The following is a 20,928-nucleotide window of genomic DNA, read 5'->3' as shown; positions in this document are numbered from 1 at the left end:
AGGGGAGAGGGGAGAGAGCGAGAGTCGGAGAGAGGGAGGAGAGAGAGGGGAGGAGGGGAGAGAGGAGAGAGAGAGAGAGATTTGATTTTTTTTGAGTCATGTGTCCTGCCTTGATCCAATCAGTTATGGAAGGTAGTATCATGTGAATCAATATGGCTGCCTAGACCTGTTCTCCAAATCAGGGGCTTGTCCTCAGACTGGGCATGTGGTCACCTACTACACCCTACCCTTAAGAGAGTTAAGCATTTTTAAAGAATGCCAGTAAGGCCAACAAAGGACTGCAAAGAGGCATATTGGAGATCTAGGATCAACTAGAGAAAATCTAAGAATCATTCTTTAGGCAGAATTGTCAAATGTGGAACAGATCTTAGTGATCACCCAGGCCACCTCCCTAGTTGCTGGGGAAATGGGTTGAGGTTAGAAAGCTCTTGGTGACAGATCTTAGAATAGAAAGCAGAAGATCTTGCTTCTAAATTTACTACATCATGCTTGTTTCCTTTGTTCCTTGTGGTCTTGCTGACCCCTTTAAAAATATGGGCCCTTGAAGAAATTCCCCTGAGATCAGCATCTTCCTTGTGGGGCCCTGGGAGGACTCCAGCTATTATTCATCAGAACAATTTGAAATTCCAGGTCTTTCCTTGTCATCCTCCATTTTCCCCTTCTTTTTTTCTCTTCTTCCCATGGACACAGTGTCTTTTTCGTGTAACAATACATCAGGGACACATCAGTATTTGCCAATAAATACAATTGCACAGTACAGGGTATTTGGCACCATTTCTGCCCTTTAACTTGAGATGCCACTCCACTCAACCCAGTTATGACAACCAAAAATATCTTCAGACATTACCGAAGGTCCCTGGGGCCACACATAGTATGGGATAGATTTTGATCTCAGAGTACGAATCAGGACCACTGGTTAGGTGATTACCTGTGCTCACACAGCTGGAAATGATGTGGCCAGAGTTCCAACTTGTCTACCTATGGTAGACAAATCTTTTCATCACTGTACTGTCTGCCTCTGACTTTAAATTGTTTTTTATAATACTGGGAGATATCACGATATAAGATTAAATGGCAAAACATCACCCCAAATTGAATGATCTCATCAAGGTACAAGTCATAAAAGAGGGACACCCTAAAACACTGACCATTAATTTGGTCTGGCCAGCGGAATTTCAAGTGACTGCCCTTCTTAGTTTTTTTATATATTTTTCCAACATTTCCAGAATAAGCATCTGTGATTTTGTAATTAATAAATATTAAAAATGATCATAAGCTCCACTTACCAAAACAAATAAACAAAGTACCTTAGGGAAAAAAAAAAAAACTTTACCTGGATATAGCGGGGCATAACTATAGTCCCAGCACTCTAGCAGGTAGGAGGATCACAAGTTTCAGTCTAGTCTGGGCAACTTAGTGAATTATTGCGAACCCATCTCAAAATTTAAAAAAAATTTAGGGAAGGAGGATGTAGGTCATTGGTAGGGCCCCATTTCTACTCTAGTATCGAACAAGAGAAAATAAAAAATATTGAGAAATTATTATGGCAAACACATGCTAGATTCATCATTATACTGAAAATTCCAACCATAGAATGTGTAATGTTAAGGACTAACAACATATCAAGACATGTTTTGTGAAGTGCATATTTCATTCTTTTTATTTTACATCTTACTAGACTTCTCATGATTTTGGTACATTTAATTTTGTATTACAAATAAAATCTGTTACTGCTGAACTTATATTTTACATGCAAACTTTATTAGCATCATAAACTACAAAAGCTATTTAATTTCATTTGGGCCAGTGTTAAAATGGTGCATGACTATAAAAATCTTTAATTTACTCAAATTTATATCTCTTATATGGCAAGAAACATTAGTAAAGTGTAAAAAGCAAAAGTAACAACCACAAAACTTTTATATGATGTCAATCATTTCACATACAATTTCTGTCTCTGATGCCCACATTTTCATCTTTTATACTGTATAGTTTATTTTAAATATTTCTCTATAAGCAGTGCTAAAACTTAATTTTATCTGTTTTCTAGAAGGAAAATATTTAACATTTGCTCATCCTCAAGAAAGGAGTCCACACTAAAGAAGTGACCATAGCCAACATCATAAAGGTTCTTGATCAACAGAAGGAATGCAAGCAAAGATTTTTCCTTTTGGCAAAATTTGTAACATTCAAGAGAAGGTAATAGTCTGGAAATAATGTATAATCCAAGTTTTTTTTTCCCATGGATTGTTTTCTTTATGCAGTACTTATACTTAAACAAATCTCTTCATCTCATTCAAATCTTCGTTGTAAGGTCTTATACTTAACGTAGTAGACTTTAACCACCCAATTTAAGTTCTATTTCCACTGTACCACAGCAATCTTAGCCTTCCTCACCAGTCCATTTCTTCTTTTTTTCATGTCATTTGTTAATTGCCTAAGCACACTTTCAAGTTCAAAATGCTACTAATGTGACTATTTCTGTAAGCTTCACATGGGATATATTGTGCTGCTTCGTTATTTGTAATGCTTACTTCCAGTTTCTAGAGCATTTTTACTCTATGAGAGGTAAATAAGTGCATCTTGAGTAAATTAATAAATACTACATCTTTTGTAGCTAAAATGATATTCACAATTTGTGGAATTTTTGTCACTTTAAAGTTGTGTTTTGTTATTCATATTATGATGAGTCTTCCTGGTTTACAGAAATACCTGAAGAGACAGACAGTGATTGAACACTGCAATTTTCTGTTAAGACCATATTTCAAAGCTTAGTGTGGTTTGTGTTTAAAGTGGAGAAATCTGTTAATATTGCAAAATTTCATGTGAAATCTCTTGAATTTCAATTCAGTGTAATATGGAAAGGCCCTAATATCAGCATAATAAGTAAGCAGTTTAGATTACTTAAGTAAAAGACATCATTTGGTAACAATTTGGGAAACACTTTGAGATGCCCAGAAAATATCTATGGTGAACTCTTAGTCAGTAATAAATAATTATACAACAATTCTAACTAATAAAAACCAACGCATCTTTCAATTTGTTTTACATGGGTACTAAAACAGCAAAAGATCAATCAGTTTTACATGGGTAATAAAACAGCAAAAGATCAATCATTGTTTCTTTATTGTTAGTACATTTATTGATCTCTCATGTTGATTTATGTTAAGTGACCATATGATAATTAACCAAATAATTTCTAGGTTAGCTAGGACTTTTTCTGTCTAGGCTGATTTTCATCGATAAGTAAAATTTAAGTTCTATTTCAGGATTAAGCCATGTAATTACTCCCAAATGGTGATGTTTACACATAGTAATTAAAATTCAGTCATTTACTTCCCAGAGAATTCCAATGATTTGTAAATTCAATCTAAACATAATACTGTCAAGATTGCTTTAGCTTTATTACCAAATCCAGCTCTCATCTCAATTTATGTAACTGTTTACAAAGTTATTATGTTCTACTTTTCAGGCTAAATTCCCTTTTATTTCCAGCAGTAATTATTGTAACTAATCTTCACAGCAAATTGCAAAAGGGCCTTTCTGTTACAAAGAAAAATGTTTCATACTGGGTATCCACAGAATCTATATATCTGCCCCAAACTTATCCATCTGTACAGAAAAACTCCAAGAAAGCTAAAATGTAATAAAAATAATTTTAGGTTGTGTAAGCAAGCTGTGATCATGTTATTTTCCATTTTTATATCAAATTACTAATTATTAATTTCATTATTTCTTTCATAAAGCTTAAAACCTTAAGAACTTTTGAATTAATAAAATTTAAAAATAAAGAGTAATTAATTTTTTCAAATTGCATTGAAATGGGTATAAATTTACTTTCTCCTGACTCTAAGCACAAAAAATCAGAGAAAAATTGAAGAACTGAAAGAGCTCTCTTTAAAAATGAAGATAGAATTCATTTTCATTTGAAATGCTACAAATGTATTTTTACTTTTGGATTATTTACATACACATCCCAAACATCTGTTTTTAGATTCAGTCTCAACGTAAGTCATTGTGACCTTTCAAAAACTCCAGTTTTGATCTTCTAGCTCTGTGTAGAAAGGCCATCATATTAGTTTGCAGTTGAATTCTGTAAGCATTTCTTGAGCACATACCATATTGAAACCATATGGTACAGGGAAAAATAGGTGTTGGTATGATAAAAAACCTTACTGTGAAAGTATTCATTAAATTAACTGATGGAAATAAAATTCAAAGTGCTGTTGCAGATTTTGCTTTCATAAAGATAATTATAATTATGTAAAATTTCAAAAGTCCACTGACCTCATCCTACAATAAAAATAAGATAGATAGGCTATTTATTTCCATCAGCAACTCAAGGACATAAGTCACTATTAAACTACTGCGGTGGTGAATTGACTAATTGTCAACTTGAGTAGGGAACGCCCAGTGGAACTAATGGACATGAAAGACCTACTTCAGGAGGATTGTTGGAAGAATGGTACAAAATCAGAATGAAAGGTAGAAGATTTTAGATGATTTTCCTTAGCAGATCTTCATTCTGGTGGCTTTGCTTCAGGGGAGGTTTGGCTGTCATCTTTGGAGCAGCTCCAGTCCTTGCCTTCACCAAGGTTGCTTGCTATTTTCTTTGCCTGGAGTGTCATCTCTTGGCTTTTAGGGCAGTTTCCTCAGCTACCAGCACTGGCCTTTGGCCTGCCTGCACAGACTCTCCAACTACAGCACCAATCCTTGGTCTTTCTGGGGGCAAACGCTTCATTCTTCCATGGCATATTTCTCTGGCTCATGATACAAGCTTGGCATAAGATACCACCATGGGTACCAAGCCTTATGGATATCTAGTGAGTAGAGATCTCTTGCACTCTTCTACATTTGACCCTGTGGTTGGATATTGTCAGCTAATCTTTTAAATTTCTGTATCCTGCAATAAATGTTTCTCTTGCAAATACTGACTACAATAACTACTATTTTCATCCTTTACTAGTTGTCAAGTTCCATGGCAAGGACTTGATGCATGTTATTTATGCAGTCAAATGTTTGCTTGCTCTACTTATCCTTTTCATATTTATTTTTATTTGAAGTGGCTGAAAGTCTTGAAATCAAATTGTCAATGAGATGTACAAAGCATAAACTCTAATTCTGAAAGCCACACACACACACACACACACACACACACACACACACATATGGAATTTTGGATTTGGACTTTTCATCACTGATAAATTTTAAGTCTTTGTTAACTCTTACAGTTGGACTAAATGCTTTTTGCTCTAAGAGATGCACGTAAGCATGTTGGAGATCAGGCATAGAGTCTTATAGTTCATTTCTGGTGTTCTCAGAGAGCTTCCTACACTTATAGGCAGAGTTTTTGAAAGAGGGTTAACCATGGAGTCAATATAGGTAACTTGATTTTGGGAGGTGGGGTATGGTTCAAAAGAGCCATGTCACTGGGAGAGTGACCTAGAAGGGGTTCTCTCCTTCCCGGTGGTCCATTTTCTTTCTCCTTTTCTTGGTCATCATGATGTAAGCAGCTTTCCTCCACAAGTCCCTTTCACTAAACCTTCCTGACTTGGAAACAGCCAATTATGACTGAAAATGAGAGTTACGCCAAACCTCCTTTAACTTACAGGTTTTGTGATATTTTGTCCCAGAAATAAGAAAATGACTAAGACATAAGTTAATTAAAATAATTATTGTCCATAGTAAGCACACTGAGTTTTGCTGTCCTTTGAACATTATTATATCCTTAACGCCTTTTGATCTGTTCTGCCAACAAAATGCTTTCATGATATCAGAGCGTATTACAGCCAAGCAAGGATGCCAGCACAGATCACAGAGTACATGGACTTTTGAACAGAATTTTAATAGAGAAATGAGTTAAACAACATTCTTTGTATAATCTTGCTTTTGCTTATTTATTCTAACATAATGTGTACAACACACAATAACACATATGGCCTTAAGGTACTCAATGATTGTTTTTCAAGTACCTCCCTTTTTCATGTTCAGTATCCTGACTCTATAAACTCAAAATGCATACTCGTTTAGATATTGTACCAGTTAGGTTACAAATTATTTGACAACATGGTCAAATAGCTGTAGAAACATGGATATGGTCTGTTTCAGCACATATCTTGGATGTATAGCTCCATCACACTAACAAATGAAAGTAATATAAGAACATGTGTTGGAAATGGGCAGTTTAACAAAGCATTTAACAACAATTTCGCTGGAGACTGCAGCAAAGGGAATACGAAGATCACATATCAGGCTTGTGATGTTCTTTCTTGCAAACATTTACAAGGGGGTGATTAAAGGATCATTTGCTTTTTATGTTTGCCATTTCACCATTTGAAAAATTTTGCACTAACATTTAGCAGCAAATTATTATGGTTCAGAAGACAACTACATTTAATTAGCAGTAATGTATTTTTAAGAGAACAACAGAAGGTCATTTTTCTAGGTAAATGTAGTATTTTGAGCTTTTTGTTAGCTGAAAAATCAGATTACAATCACTGACCTGAGGTTTTCAAAACAAATGAAAATTTACATTACTAACGTAAAGGATTTATAGGTATTAAAATTATACTTGCAGTTTTAACATTCTAATAAACAACTTCTGTGTTAAATGTATGATAACCTATCATTTTGGGGGCAATGCAAATTAAAATACATAATATATTATATATTTACCATAGCTTCTATATCACTAATTATTAACATGAATTATAGGTTATAAATTATATGCGATACTTACATCTACCAGATTTTGAGGCTTAACCTGCTATTTATGTGTGATGTTTTCTTCTTTATAGAAACAGCAAAATTAATAGCTTCTTTCAGCTGTATGTCTAAGGAAGTATGCTCCATATTCAAGGTGCGATCCTAAATATCCTTCCAAGATAATGTTCAGTTGGAATCAGAGGTGGAAGACAGAAGCACCATAGTTGAAGTTCTTTAAGTTATCAGATGGGAATTTGAACGTGTGTGAAAATTGATAATTATAATAAAAATTAATAATGAACTCTGAGATATGGGCAATAGCACAATAGCCAGTATATAAAGCTTGCCTGAAGCCTTAAACCTCCCCTTCTTTCTTAAAATCATTTCTTAATAAACAGTCAATGAGATACAATTAAAAACAATCAGTAGAGTAATAGAAGGTGTTAGAACCCCAAAGAAATCCTAAAATGTAAATAAACAAACTATGGTAATAACAATAATAAAAAAGAAGCAAAAAATAAAAAAAAAACAATATGAAGTACCTAAATTGAAATATTTGAATAATTTAACAGAAAATTTCCTAAATGCATTACATAAAAATAGTCAGTTTAAAAACTGGGTAAATAAAACACACTAGCGGGGCATGGTGGTACACGCCTGTAATCCCAGCACTCAGGAGGCTGAGGCAGGAGGATCACTGTGAGTTTGAGACCAGCCTGGGCTACATTGTGAGTTCCAGGTCAGTCTCAACTACATAGTGAGACTCTGTCTCAAAAAAACAAACAAACAAACAAAAAAACAAAATAAAACATACTAGTTAAAAAAATTAGATAAACAAGATTGGCCTAATTATATATAGATTACAAGATATTCATTTTACATATAATCCAATAAGTGAATTATAAGAAGAGAAAATCATTTATGGAAGCATTAATTAAACAACTGAAATGGCTCTATTATTATCAAACAGATTAACCTCCAGAACAAAGACAATTATCAGGTATGAAGAGATGTACTACATAGAGATAAATGGGTCAGCCCATCAAGAAGACAAAGCAATCCTACATGCATGTAAACAGATCAAATGTGCATTTTAAAAAGCCTGACAAGTAATAAGGGGAAAGAAAAAAAATATGAGAAAATGGAAATAAAGTGTGTGCAAATGGGGAGGGGAGGGGGGGTGAAGGGAGGGCAGGGACAAGGGGACAAAATGAGAACCAAGACCTGTCATGTAAAGCTACAAGATCCTAGCAATGAATGTAACTGTACTGTATACCTAAAATGTACCAATATACTCAATTTAAAAAAAAAGAGCTGGAGAAAAATACAAACAAACAAAAAAAGCCTGATGGAAATGAAGTCATTAATAAAATAATCAATAATGTGAGTAGCAGACTTCAAAATTCTTCTGAGATAGAACAAACAGAAAATATGTAAATACGTGGAAGACTTAAAATTAGCATGAGCCAGACAGATCTGTCATTTATACAAACTCTACATCCACTGCCAGCAAATTTTGTATTCCCCTCAAAGGTACTACCTGGTATATTAACCAAAGTGACCATATTCTATATATTAAGACAAGCCATGTAAATGTAAATGACTGAAATAATAGAACACTTGTTTACTACACAGCCTTTTGTTACTGTGGCCAAAAACCTGAGAACCGCAGTTTGCATAAAGAAGGAAACATTTATTTTGTTTCATAGTTGCAGAGGTTTCAGTCCATGGTCTGCTGGTCCCATCTCATTTAGGGATAGAAGCATCATGGCGAAGGGCGGAGGAAAGCTATGTACCTACGGCAACCAGGAAGACGAGAAAGAAAAAGAGCGAGCAAGAGGCCAGGGACAGCAGAGCGTCTCCAGGGTCACGCTTCCATGTTCCACTCCTGCAAACAAGGGCCAGCCTCCTACTTTCGTTACCTTAGAATTGTACCACCAAATTATGGTGTTGAAGCACTGCTGATGTAACACTTTTCTAGGCTGTACTTCTACACATTACTGCATTGGGGATGGTTTCCTCAGTACATTGGCATTTGTGGAAAACGACATAATTAAACCATAACAGTACATTCTGATAATTATGGAGAAAAAAACAGAAAGAAATAGAGTACCTCCACAGTCATTCACATTAAACAACATTATATTTAATGACACATCAGTCAATGTGAAGTCTCATGAGAAATTAAACACATTTTTGAACTGAACAGAAAACAACTAGATAGTATGTGCTAATTAATCTTAAGTGTAAATTTGACAAGACTGAGAGACTCCTGGAGAGGTGATTTCATCACGGAGGCACCATATTTGGAGACGGATTGATCCAATCATGTTCATAGCGGTGTGCTGAAAGATGGCAGGCGTAATTGGAGGCAATCCCTGGGGCATGACTTTGGAGGGTATATCTGGGGTTCTTCCCCGCGCTCTATTTCTTGCAGCCACCAAGAGAGCAACTTTGTTTTCCCATGACCTTTTACCAAGATATTTCTGTCTCAGAGCCAACCAACTATGGACTGAACTCTCTCAAGCTGTGAGACATAAGTCTCTCCTCCTTTAAGTGTTGGGTGACAGGCATGTGATATCAGTGAAGAGAAAGCTGGTCAGTACCTGGCATAACACTTTGTCGGTTAAGTATAAAATTAAGTTGAAGACCCATAAAATAAACGTGTCCATTTTTTTAAAAAAATGGAACAAAGTACATTCAGCTGCACAAGTCATTAGTGTTCTAATTTATGGAGAAGTTGATATATCAAAGGGAGTACAATGGAATAAAAAATGCTATTGAGGAAAAGCTTTACTTAATTATTGTATTAAAAGAATTCCAGAAGACATACTTGTAATACCAGAGCTGGCTGATAAATTATCTACTAATATGATGAACTTCTATTTTTGATTATATAGACAGTGTTTGGCTTCATAAGGAGTCAGAATTTGAGTATAGAACTAAATAGCCTAGATATTAAAAAGTTAGGTTCACTTTGTTATTTAATGTTGTACCTCCTTTTGTGTTTTTTCCTCATGCAGAATTTTACTTCTCTAAATGTGTGCTTAGCATGGGTACTTTAGTTGGTTTTAAGGTTTGCAAAATTATTAATATACTTATGGTAGCAAGTTAAAATTATTAGATCTTATTATCTGTCTTGACCATTCTGAAGCCTGAATAGATTGACACAATAAAATATGAAATTGATGTGATTTTTTAACATAAAGTATAAATATTAAAGGAGATTTCATCCAAAGATCTTTTAAGTTCTGTCTCCAGCTACTTGAGATAATTATTCTTCTTTGACTTTAGAAACATTTTGTAAAGGAGTTTATAAAAATAAGTTCTCTTCTATCTGGGTGATTTTATAACTCCTTACTTCCTTTTCTATTTATAGAATCACAATATGCAAAGTTTGTAAGAAAAACTTGAAGTGACAAAATATAAGTCTAAAGAGAGGAATGATACCACTGTATCATGCCAACGACACAGAACTTATTGCCTGACTGAAAGCACAGATGATATTGATATATATCTTCACAATTTTTGTACCAAATATTCAAATGTATGGTGATTATTAATGATCTCTTAGTAATTTGAATATCTGAAGTATGTACAATCTCATTCATAAGAATATTTGTATCAATCAGAGGAGCAATATTGTAAAATACAAAAAAATTCTTTATCAAAGTTTCAAAAAACATTCTTGGTGTTCTCCTAGCAATGGTTTTAGTTTAAAATGGAGTGTAAGAGCTGGCAGATGTGGTGGCTGTTTGGTAGTTAGTTTTACTTACAATTATAATTATCCTTAGCTCCTTTTTAAAAAAAATCTAGACCCAATTTTCAATTTACATAAGAATGTTATCAATACAGTATAGGGATATTTTCTGTTAAAATAATGGAACGGCATGAAAATAGCTCACTTGCTTTACATCCTTTCCAAGGATTGTCAACAAAGTCGCAGTGTAGATCTAAGGTATTTGGTTCTATAATTAAAGTTCTAAATGTCCCAGATTGAGGAGTATCTTTCCTTTGCAAATGGCCAATCTACAAAAATGGAGGCAACCCATTATTACTCAAAAATTGTACGTAAAATGTCACGTCATGTAAATAACTACTTTTATGGAATCCAGAAATCACTAAAAAAGTTCAGCAAGTGTAAGGAAATTTAGAGTTCTCAAGAACCATGTTTCAAAAATCAATTATATAAAAATTTAGTTCCTGTAGCCTGAACATGACAAAAGTCTAGCAATATAAATTATATTACTCGAGAGCCTCTATATTCGCCGTAGCTCACCACAATAATTAAACACTTCAATGAGAAGCCATCCGTTTAGTATTTAAAGGTCACATATACATAATGGTAAAAAACGAATGGTTTCCCAATTATGTTTTATACTTATTTATTAAATAAGTTACTTGATTAAATAACTAATGTTTGATTAGTACAACAGAGATTGTAATTGTTTTATTAGACCCACAGAAGTCTTCCTATTTATTCATTTATTGATCCATATTTGAAGAAAAATGTTTGTTGAACAGAACATGCTGTGAGACTTCAAGTATGCAATATTGATCCATGTAGACAGACACCTTTCCCTTGCTCAGCATATGACTAAAAGCTGTTGAATAAACAAGTGTAAGTTCCACAAGGGAAACAGCAATATGTCAATACAGTATTTTGCCAGACTGGCTAACTGTCTAGGAGTAAAGAAAGCTGTACGAGGAAAATGATAATCCCACTGGAGTCTGAAGGGTGTCGGACTAAGGGGCAAAGCCAAAAGAATAGTCACAGTGTTTTCATAGCATCTTTTATTGGACAAGTATATGTTTATCCCATTTTACTTTTTCTCAGTAAAAACAGTTAACAGAAGAATAATATCATGTTAGAGTATTGTCTTTCAGGAATTTCCAGACGTACCCTAGAGATATGCTTAATAATTTAACAGGTATCATTATCCATACTGAGGAGAAAGGCAAGCCTGAAAGTATCTTTAAATTTATACCAATGAACTTGATTCTGACTTGAAAGGGGAAAATGTAAGGTTGGGAAGCATCACTTATGAAGGATACTATAGAAAATCAAAAATAAAATAAATTAGCTCTCTTGGGCAGAAGTTTGCATCAAAATCAATGTGGTTCTGTGTGCTGCAGATTTTCAGCTAGAAACTTTGAAAACTAAAAGATCTAGCAGAACATTTTGGGTACTTGTTGAGGTTTTTGAGGAAAGTATTATCATTTTTCTTTGCCTATTAATTTTAAGCAAAAACCTAATTAAAATAACTAAAAGATATATTAAAATAAAATGAGTTTTTATGCATTTAATTTACAATGTAAAATAACCCATGGAAAATTGAAATATGTAGTGTAAATTTTAGTGTAAAATGGAAACAGGGCTATTAAATTCCATTTAACATTTTTACATATTATTTCATATAGATCCTCTGGTACTTTTTCTACTCCCTGATTAGGGAAAAACAGACAAATACTAATTATTACTGTTCATTTTGAATATTACAAGCCAAATTTGTCATTTTGATATATTAAATGTATGAAGCTTTTGCTAAAGAAAGCTATGAACAAATTTGCTTCTACTTTAAACTACTAGAAAACTCATTGAAATCCAAACTATTTGAATATATTTTTATTCTAAGGAACAAAGCACTTAAAATTTTCCAAGATGGTTACAATTTTTTTAAACCCATCCTGATCCAATTTTCAAAACAGTGATTTCAAAACAATTCACTTTCAAAACATTTTTTCTCTCAACCTCAAAAATCCTTTTTATTATGTGTTGCTCTCAGTGTCATAGCAGCTAGATTGCCAGTGTTTTCCTTAACAATTTAGAGTACGCCCTTGTGTATGTTGGCCTGTGCCAATATAGTTACCTGGATTATGTATGACTTCATATGCTAAATTATTTTCACTTGGAATAATAAAACATTGATAAAGTAGCTTCAGAGAGGTGGTACAATTTGACAGCAATGTATCAAAGAAGGCAAAGAGCACTGAACCATTGTATGGGCCAGGTCACTACCAAGGCAGTGCTGCAAAGAGCTAAAGCCAGTGTCTGTTTATTACGTGCATGACAAGGAGCCTTCACACAAAGTGCAGGTTCTCACATCTCATGAAAATGTGGAGTTTTATATCTTTATTAGAATATTATTACTGAAAAGAGCAATTTTGCTTGTATTCCAATTCTTAGACAACATCCTTGCATGAAATCAAGTATGTTATGACAGCAGAATTTTATCTGTTCACTCTTTGTAGCCTTCCTACTTGGCACATAATAGACACACAGCAACTTTTTGTTTATGGTAACATAATGCCTCTGTTATTTAAATAAGAACTGATTGTGTCAGCCATGTGAGAGCTATGAGAGAATAAACCATTTCCAATGAAGACTTATAGATGACATTAAGTAATTATCTAGGTGACAGATCCTTCTGCGATTTAAAAGTAAACATATCTCTTCATGACAGTAATTGCTTCATGAATTATTTTAAAGTTTTGTTTAGTTTTCTTTCTATTGCTATGTTTAAAAGATAACCAAACTGAGAAAACCAAATGTGCTGGCAATGATTAACATTCACTTCCTGTCTTTGGCCACTTATCAATTAAAAATAGCATCAATTTTACTTTTTCTCTTGCAATAGTGGCTGTTCTGCTACATTGCAAAAGGAAAAATGAAAATCAGAACATAGAACACAAAAAAGGTCAAAGTTATACATTCTTAGTGTTATCTTTCAGGGGACATATGAGGGCATAAAATTTTAAAACCTAATTCTTATGAGAAAGCTTGTAAAATCAAAAGAAAATAGTACATCATGAATCCATTCCCTGCCAGTGACTGGAGCAGCAGGGAATGTGGACAATTTAATCTGATTTAGTTACAAGCTTAAGAATGTAATCTTGTGACAAAGAAATCTATAATCAGGATTAAGCTTCACTGTCCTAAATAAAAAATTTTATGATAGAAAATTATAGAAGAGCTTTCTCAAGCAACTATATTGTCCACTATATTCATATTTTTATTATTTGGTTGGGATTTCTAAAAAATCACTAAAATATTATACATCTAAATTTAAGGAGTCAAAAATACCTCATATAAGAGAAGCTATCATAGGTATCACATGTAGCTAAAAACAACAAATAATTTTCCCTAGAATATATAAAGAACTCAAAACCATCAGCCCCCCCAAATATAAAGACCCAGTTCAAAAATGGGCATCTGAAATGAACAGACATTTCTCAGACAAAGAAGTAAAAGCAACAAGCAAGTATATGAAAAAATGTTTCACATCACTGGTCATTCGAGAGATGCAGATGAAAACAACACTGAGATTCCACCTCACCACACAAAGAATGGCCGCTATCAAGAAATCAACCAATAACACATGTTGGCAGGGTTGTGGGGAGAAAGGAACCCTTCTCCATTGTTGATGGGAGTACAGACTGGTGCAACCACTATGGAAATCAATGTGGAGATACCTCAAAGAGCGGGACTAGAAGTTCTATTTGACCCAGCCATCCCTCTGCTGGGCATCTTTCCAAAAGAATTAAAGGAATCATACCACAGTGAGATATGCTCATCAATGTTTATAGCAGCACAGTTTGTAATAGCTAAAACAGCCCATTTGCCCATCAGTTGGAGATTGGATAAAAAAGACGTCATTTTTCTATAAAATGGAATACTACTCAGCCATAAAGAATGAGAAATTAGATTCATTCATAGGAAAATGGATACATATTGAGGACATACTCCTAAGTGAAATAAATAAATCACACGTGTAAATATCGAATAGTTTCTCTGGTATAAAATACTATAATAATAGTACATAAGATCCTAATGATATAATTGACAATGTAAAATGGGAAGAAAAGGGCAAAAGATGTAGGGAAAGTGAGAATAAGGTAATAAGAGAAAAGAAAAAATATGAGAAAATGAGAAAATGGAAATAAAGTGTTAGTAAATGGGGAGGGGAGCAGGGGGTGAAGGGAGGGCAAGGACAAGACGAAAAAATGAGAAGCGAGACCTGTCATGTAAAGGTACAAGATCCCAACAATGAATGTAACTGTACTGTATCCCTAAAATGTCCCAATAAACTCAATGAGAAAAAAATAATGACATAATTTCCCCAATTCAAGTTCACTTAATATTGATCTTTGCAACTTTAAAAATTTCAGAAAGTATATATCAATTTATAGGGACATACATAGGAGTTATTTTTTTGTTTAAATCAAGATTGCCTGAAGCAGTTTACACTTGTGATTTTTTATTTTTGCTTTTCTTCATCTGTATTTCTCAATTCAAAAGATTTGCACTTAAAATATGACTAGTTTTCCTATACATGGTCACCAAGGATGCTTAAACTTTAATTTATTTTCTTAGCTTACACGTTTTGCTTTTGCTTTGGTTACTTTCCTGTTACTTGGATAAAATACCCGATACTTATAATTCAAGGAGAAGAGTTTCATTTTGCATAATAATTTCAGTGCCGGGTTCAATCCTTGTTTGGGTAGCTTCCAAGCAGAAATGGCGAGAAAAGCTGCTCGCTTCATAGCTTCCAGGAAGCTTGGAGAAAGGGGAAAAGCATTGAGGATTATGCACCCTGACAGGTCATGTGCCCAGTGACCGGTCTCTTCTTGCAGTCGAGGCTCATTTATCTACTGAATTTATTAATGGATACATACTGAGAAGTGCAGCCCTTCCATCGTCCAGTCAACTTCCCAAAGCCCCATGTCCGAATACATAAAACTCTGGGAAGGTTTTAGATTTAAACCGTAAGAACATCTTTCTTAGAATCAAGCATATAGATATAATCTATGTGTTATAGATTAAATTATTAAGAATAAGCAGTAGACTCAATGACTAACACTAATATTCTAATACATTTTGTAGTACTGAATACAAACTCAATATATTTCTAGAAAGATCAGTGAATGAATGAACGGAAAACTATTCTTTTAAAAATGGCATTCAAAAGCCAGGGGTATAATTCATTAGTAGAGCACTTGCTTAGCATAAAGGAGGCCCTGGTTAGCTTCATAGAGCTGCAGCAAACAGCAACACCCACAAAGTAAAATGGCATTCAGTTTTTACTACACAAAAAAATTGATGTGTCCTCATCTTAAACACAGAAACACTTTAATTAAGTGTCTAAAGATCTAAATCATACATTTCTGTCATTGAATTGTTTTGTTTTTATCTTCTTTTGCTTTCAGGGCTTTAGAAACTTTTTTCATCATTTCTCTTCTGCATGTGCTGTGAAATATTTCTCCACTAAAAATCAAAACTTGATGTAAATCATGGTAACATCAAAATTCCTCCTTGCACTACTAACTCTGCCCAGGAGTATACGCATGAATATACTCTCTTTTTATGGTAATGTGAGTGTTTCAGACAATTTATCAGAAAACACAAGGATCCCATATACTCTTTCTACGCCCCCACATTTCCATCTATTACTACAGCTGTTATTGTTATAATGCATAAACTAATATTGATGTATTCTTAGCTAAAATTAGTAGCTTACATTAAGGTCCACTCTTTATGCTGCATGCATCATTCTAAGAATTTTGAAAGTTGTACAGTTTTATAAATGTGTACTTACAGAAGTCATATACTTGGAATCAGGTAGTTACATAAACCTTTTCAGCTTAGTGTCTTTCATCTGAAAATATGCATTTAAAGTCCCACCATATCTTTCAAGGCTTAATAACTCACTGCTTCTTATTACCACATAATAATCCATTGTATGGATGTATGATAACTTGTTTATCAATTTATATATTAGTGGAAATTGCCTAGGCTTCCAAATTAAAAATAGAGCTACTGCAGGTATTAATGTGTATGTTTTGGGGTATGGATCTGTATTTTCACCTTGAGTAACTATGAAGGAATGTCATTGGTGAATCCTATGGTAAGAGTACAGTTAGCTTTAAAGGACAAAAAAACAGAAACTACCTAGACATGTCTGAAATTTATCCTTCTTTATGGCAGAGTAGTACTCTGTTGCATTAAAACCCCCACACCTTCTTTATCCATGTCTGTTGCTAGGCGTGTGAACTGTTTCCATGATTTAACTTTAATCAGTTGTGCTAGTATAAAATTGGTGTAAATATATTGCGGTGGTATGATTATTTTAATTCAGGAAAATACGAAGCACAATTTTTATAAAATGGAGTACTACTGTGCTATAAAGAAGGATATATGTAAGACATTTCTAGGTAAATAGACCTTGAGATCATACCCTTACAGGAAATAAATCAGACACATGGGTTGAAACATCATATTGTTTTTCTAGTGTAAAAAAAAAAAAAAAAAAAAAAAAAAAAAAGATAAACAAGGCCCAAAATGTATAGTAGATATTGAGAAATAGGAAGAAAATGTTCAAATGCAAAGAAAAAAAGGGAGGGAGGAGGGAGAAAGGAAGTGATAAGAAAAAAAAAGAATAGAAAGCAAAAAATTTGGAAACAAAGCATTTGTAAAAAAGGACAGGAAAAGGGTCTGAAGGGAGAGAAGGGGACTGGGAAAGAAAGGAGAATCAAAATATATTACGTACAAATACAAATTCCCTATGATGCATGTGGTCGTCATCTGTTAGAAGCTCCTGTAGTCCGGTTCCAGCATCCACCTGCTCAGTGTGTGATGCAGGCCTCAGAAGAAGAATATACTAAGAGACAGGACTAAGAGAGGAAAAAGCGGGGCACCAGGATGACCAATGCTGGTGTAACTGACAAAGGCACTATCCAGTCCCAGGTACTGACTTTTATTGTCAATAAGTTGGGTAAACGTGACTTGCTGTTTCTGTGGAAATCAATGTAAACAGGGCTCGTAAAGGAAAGACAAGCATTCTCAAATTAGGAACAGAATAGACAAAAATATATGATTAGAATTTGAAAATTGTCCTTCTAGTCTGAAGGTTTTAGTTGTGGGAACAGAATTTGGGTGTGAGTTACTCTGACCTCGGCACATAGGCTTCAGCCAAACTCCTAGAGACAAGCCAGCTTTGGGGTGAACTCTTCACAGCCTGCTTTGGATGTAATCAATGTTACCATCCTCTGAACATCTGTATCTAAAGTATACCAGTAAAATTAATGAAAAAAAGAAACTACCAGTCGTACTTAGGGTTGACCAGACCACCAATAACCTGGGTGAGTGTATGATGAAGGATAAAAAACACAATAATTAAAAAAGCGAGGGGGTCCTGAGGGTCAGAGTTCTTATCATTCTATGACCACCACTCTCTGAATTTGTCACTTTTTATTGACCACTCAGTGTTCCAGGGGCCCTGGAGGGAGATTCAGGGAACAGTGGAGTGGATGGCACTGACTCCAGCAAGGTCTAGTAAGAAACAAAGCATTCTTGCATGAATATACCATTGGTTAAAAGGAAACCCAGTTTTCCCTTGCATTAATATTTACTTCCATGGAATTTTGTGGGAGAGTCAGAGAATCCTCAGCTGAAATGTTATCTTGGCTTTTGAGGAGTCACAGCATCAGGGGTCACTGGCATGGGGAGTTTTTTTTGTGCTTGCCAACTGCTGGCTTACTGGGCAGAGCACATAGGCTGAGGACCGACTTGGACCTCTAATATAGAAAGTCAATTTATGGATTTGTAGCTCACTTGGGGTGGTCATCACAACCCATTTTTTTTAAAAATCTTAACTATTTTGCATTCATAATAGTAATGTTCTTCATTGCACTGTATTCTACACTCAATTTGATATGGTTAGTCACTGAGATTTCACTCTTCTTCCTTGGCTTATCTTTCCATGCTCTTACTTGTGTCTCTCAGAATTGGAATATTTTATTTAAATGAAACTCACCTTTTTGACTTTTCTGCATGGCCCATGCTTTTGATGTTAGATCTAAAATTCAGCACCGAACCCTAGATCAACTATATTTTCCCCAATTATTATCTTCTAGACATTTCATAGATTTGGGTTTTACATTTAGGTCTCTGATTAACTATGTTCTAATCTCTGTGAACATGAAAGTTGTATGCTGAGATTCCTCTTTTAACATGTTAATGTCCAGTTGTTTCAATATCACTTTTGAAAAGACTGGTCATTATCCTGTCCTGATTAATTACTTTTGCTCCATTGTCAAAGATCAGTAACGATATTTCTATTGGCCTACTTATTGGATTTTTGTTCTGCTCCATTGATCCATATATTGCTTATTTTGCCAATAATACACTATTTTTTAAACTATTGTTTATTGGTACATTTTAGTTATAAAATATGATGATATCATCAGTGGGAATTTGTACTTTTGCATGATCTATCTTGGTCTTTATTTTTTCCCCTTTCCCCTTCCCTCTGTTCAACCCCTTTACCCCTCCCTATTTACAGACTTTGTTTCCATTTTTCCATTTCTCATATCTATTCCTTTACCTTCTTTCCTTTCCCCTACCCTGCCTACTTTCCCTTCCATTTCCCATTTGGACCTTTTCTTACTATTTCACATTATCAGTTATACAATTTGATCCTCATTTACACTTTCTAAACAGAGAAACTCTCAAATATTTACACATGTGTGTCCTATTACTTTCACTTAAAAGTATGGCTTCAATATGCATCCATTTAGCTATAAATGTCTCTAGTTTCTCATTCTTTTTGTCTGCATAGTACTCCATTTCATAAATAAACCACATTTTCTCTATCCAGTTACCTGTTCATGGGCAATTGGGCTATTTCCAGGTGTTAGCTATTACAAAATGTGCCACTATAAACATGAGTGTTTATATATCGCTGTGGTACAATACTTTAAACTCTTTTGGGAAGATATCCAGCAGGGGGATAGCTGGGTTGAATGGAATGTCTACTCACAGATTTTGAGGTATCTCCATACTGATTTTCAGTGGTTGCACCAGTCTGCACTCCCACCAACAGTGGACCAGGGTTCCTTTTCCCCCACAGCCCCACCAGCATTTTTTACTGATTGATTTCTGGATGACAGCCATTCTTTCTGGAGTGAGGTGAAATCTCAGCATTGTTTTCATTTGCATCTCTCAAATGACCAGTGATGTTGAACATTTTTTCATATGTTTATTTGCTTTCACTACTTTGTTGTCCAAGAAATATCTGTTCATTTCAGATGCCCATTTTTGGATTGGGTCTTTAAATTTGGGAGGACTGATTTTTTTTAAGTTCTTTATATATTCTAGATAGTAGACCTTTGTCAGAGGAGCAGCTGGTAAAATTATTTTTCCACATTCTGGGTTATCTCCTCATTCCGTTGATGATTTTTCTTGTGTAAGAAGCTTTTTAATAAGAAGACATCCCACTTGTTGATTATTTGTGCTAGTTCACATGCAAATGAGATCTGTTTATGAAATCTTTTCCTACACCAATGTCTTCAACAGTTCTGCCTAAACTCTTTTCCAGCCAGTTTAGTGTTCATGTTTCAATATTTAGATATTTGATCCATTTTGGTTTTAATTTAGTGCATAGTGAAAAATATAGGTCTAGTTTTAATCTTTGGCAATTTGAAATCTAATTTTTCCAGCATAATTTCTTAAACAGGCTATCTTTCCTCCAGTGAGGGTGTTTGGATCTTTTGTGAAAGATGAGGTGGTTGAGGATGTCTGGAGTTATTCCTGCATCTTGTAATCTGTTCCATTGGTTCTCAGATTAGTTTTTTTCTTTTTTTGCCTGTACCATGCTATTTTTATCACAGTATCTTTTTGGTATAGTCTCAAATTGGGGAATGTGAGACCCACTACCTTATCTTTGTTGCCTAGAATTGCTTTTGCTATTCTAGGTCTCTTCTGCTTCCAAATGAATTGTTAGATTGTCTGTTCAAGTTTTGTAAAGTATGCTTCTGTAATTTCACTTTGGATTGAATTGAATCTATGTAGCAGTTTTGGAAATATGGCCATTTTCCCTATATTGGTTCTTCCTACCTAGGAGCAAGGGCTTTTTTTCCATTTTCTGATGTCTTCTTTTATCTCTTTTTCTCAGAATGTTGTAGTTTTCAGACCATAGGTCTCTAATTTATTTTGTTGGATTGATTCCTAGGATTTGTTTGTTTGTTGATGTTATTGTGAAAAAAATTATTTCAGTAGTTCTTCTCTCAGTGTCTGATCCTGTATATAGGAAGGTTACTGATTTTTGTGTGCTGACCTTGTATCCAGCTGCTCTGCTGAATTTGATTATTAAGTTTAAAAGATTTTTGGTGGAGTTTTAAAGGGTCTTCTATATAAAATATCATGTCATCTCCAAATAATTACAC

The sequence above is a fragment of the Fukomys damarensis genome, unplaced genomic scaffold (assembly GCF_012274545.1).
Source record: "Fukomys damarensis isolate Sample0158 unplaced genomic scaffold, DMR_v1.0_HiC HiC_scaffold_20, whole genome shotgun sequence".
NCBI lineage: Eukaryota > Metazoa > Chordata > Mammalia > Rodentia > Bathyergidae > Fukomys > Fukomys damarensis.
This window is presented reverse-complemented; position numbering follows the sequence as displayed.